The sequence below is a fragment of the Sinocyclocheilus anshuiensis genome, unplaced genomic scaffold (assembly GCF_001515605.1).
Source record: "Sinocyclocheilus anshuiensis isolate Anshui unplaced genomic scaffold, SAMN03320099.WGS_v1.1 scaffold1597, whole genome shotgun sequence".
NCBI classification, from domain to species: domain Eukaryota; kingdom Metazoa; phylum Chordata; class Actinopteri; order Cypriniformes; family Cyprinidae; genus Sinocyclocheilus; species Sinocyclocheilus anshuiensis.
The window spans coordinates 144,664-147,815 of record NW_015536587.1 but is presented as its reverse complement, the minus strand read 5'-3'; positions in this window follow the sequence as shown (position 1 = coordinate 147,815).

The window sequence follows — 3,152 nt, the reverse complement described above, 5'->3', positions numbered from 1 at the left end:
GGTTAAACACTGGCAAGAATGAAAAAGTAATGCAATTTATAAACTTTAGTGACGATGTGACACTGCCTCGATTGTGCAAGTGACAATTCCTGTGTGAACTGTGCAGCTTGCTTATAGATAGAGGCGATGTGGTGATTTGAAGACATCTGCGTATTTTGAGAGAGAAAGAGAGAGCGCGCACGCTGATTCACTCGCGTGGTTTGTGAAATTACGCCTTACACAAGGTTTTCAAATTACTTTATAAGTTATTTAATGAAGAAATATGACGGTGAGTACCTCACCTTCAGCATTATAATTTTCACCCACGCCGGACTGAGACGGTGCCGCTGCATGTCATATGCCAAACCTCTCACGGCAGCCTCATCGGCTTGAGATCGTTTTTTTTAGATCTGCCTTTTAGAGACCGCCTATCAAACATCCCAACGTGATTATCGGCCGATAGTGATCGGTAGCCGATCAATCGGAGCACCCCTACTATCCACCTTTTTCGTGCTGTAAAAATGGGTGCGGCCATTTGTGAATTCTATGGGTCTCCCTTCAGGTCTCATCTGCATCCAGCTATTTTAGCTGTACAAAAGAGCTGCATGATATTGAAAATTTGTGTCTTACTATATTATTTTAATGTATCTTAATTATGAACCCACTGGTTTGTAGTGCAAACAGTTTTACTGTTTACTGCATGTTGTTATTCTTCTCGTTATTTACCTGTAGCGGCTAATGAACTGGAAGTCTCACCCATAGGCTTACTTCCGCGTTGAAGAAAAAGGTGGATAGTTTTGGTCAAAGGTAATTAACACTTCGCCATAATGAGAGTTTTGTTTAAAGCTAATTGCTAACTGCAATTACTAGGTATAATGTAGTGTTTGTTGCAACCGGTGTGCCAAACCTTGATAGCTGTTTTATTTAGAGAACCGCTCAAGACCCCTTCAAAATGCCACAGCGTCAGAATGAGGGAATAATGGGCATCCAGCACCTACCAGCAAAGCACATTAGAACTGTTTAAGTTGCCCCCCACAAAGTCACACATTTCAATTATTTCAAAGCGCTCGCCAATTAAAAGCTGCAAACGCGCCTTTTGAATGCAAACTAACACAATTAAAAGGGTTTCAGGAGTGTATTAGAGGAATCAGTTCTGAATTAGTTCTCTGAATACACAAGCCCCCCTCCGTTCTCATCTCCCAGGCCTTTCACTCTCTCAGAAGGACAGAAGCGGAGAGCTCTTTTTGAAGTCCGAGGAGGTTCCTTTCTTTCGGCTTTCCCTCTTTTTTTCCATCGCTCTCTCCTACAGAGGGAAAAAAGTTTGAGTCAGCCTAATCTGCTACTTGTACATTTGAATGTGTGGTGAGAGGAGATGATCCCGGTCGCCTGATAATGGCCCAGGTGCAAAGACACTGGCCGTGGCTAACTTGTTCTCGGCAGGGGCCGTATATCACAGAGGGGCAGCCCACCCTTTGAAGATGCATGCCTGCTTTCAGGAGCTGATTTGTGGCCTGTGGAGGCCAGCGCTTTACAGCCCCACCGGAGAAGAGCTCAAAAGAGTAAGCGGCCCCCCTCGCGGGGACATGGTGTTGCTCGTGAGCCATTCTTCGGTTGGTCGCTGTCCCAGTTGTGATGAGTTTTACAGGGCAGGGGATGGAGTGGAACTTTCCAGGGTGAACTTTCAGGTTTACCTGCCACTTTTTCATTTCCAGACATGCACTTGCCCCAATGCAACCATTGGCTTTGTTTGCGGAAGTCATTGGCCAAGAGAGGTGACTTTGTTTGACTTTGGTGACCCGGGCTACAAAACAACAGAGCCCTCTCTCACTTTTTCTCTCCCACTTTGCTCCAGTGATTTATTTGTCTTCTGCAGTGCCACCTAATGAAGCCAAAGAAAAGAAATTAGCAGAGTGTTGCATAGGCCCCATTGACGGCGTCATTAAAGTGGCCTGGTACAGGCTTACCCACACTGGCTCCCGCATTCCTCTGTTTGTTATTGAGATGGTTATTTATACTGGCCGGACGTAGAGCTATCTGGTTAATGGACAGGAGGCAGAGCAGCACCATACTTGCTTGGCTGGGTGACAACTGGAAAGTTTTGGCCTGCTCCGTAGCAACGTTATGAAAATGTTTAATAGTTCTTGCATCGTAACCATAGTTTAACGGCGGAGTTTGTAGTAAGACCAGAGTAACCAAATGTAAACAATGGATTTGATGATAAAAACATCAAAACAGCAAACTATGGGATTTGTTATTAAAGTTAGTCATAATAATTAAATATTTGCTCTGTCAATTTATGCATTATGTATTCATATTAGGGCTGTGCAATTAATCGCATGCGATTGTCATGCGCATCTCGTCAGTAAAGCCGGTTCCGTGATTAGTAGTAAATCTCCATCACCTGCTTTCAGATGGAGCGGCATTTACTACACAGAGCCGTAGTTCACTGACAATTAGGCAATATCACGTTCATTATCGCAGGTTGAATCGCCTCATAATTTTCATCAAAGACATTTTTTTCACCGACGACAATGACCATAACGAACTAAAACTCTTTTTGAATGACAAAAATTATGACGTAAATCTAAGGACATTTTCGTCAACGAATAAAAACGAGACGAAAATGTTAGGGAGGGACGATTTGGGAAGAGATTCATTCAGAACGAATCTGCTGCGTGGTTCGGAGTTTAGATGCGTTCATATGAACCGGCGGGACATAAGCTAACATACACTTGCTGCACGTCACCTAAAACGTTCAAAAATGTCAATATGTGGGAGTAAGCGAAGAGCAGACATATGGATAAATCTGACGACGCAAGAGAGAACTCGGTCCGGTTTTCTGAGCGCAGACACTGAAGCGCACACACAGAAAGCGCATCTCACAGCATGAGAGTACTCTTTCGCGTCACATGAATGGAGAATTACACACAAAATGATGTTGAATTGTCTGTTTTGACGAGTATTCACGTAAATACAGTTGACTACGTCTTAGGTGAACGTAAACAGTAGGGAGAAGAACGTGTATCAGTACATTGCATCCATTGCAGCTGTGCATTCGGTTTTAAAGAGACAGCAGCCTAATTTAGTTGCTATTATCCAAATCATTGATGTTAATCAAGCAACAACAGAAAGACAGAAAATCATGCACTGCTCTTGACTGAAAAACTTTAGTA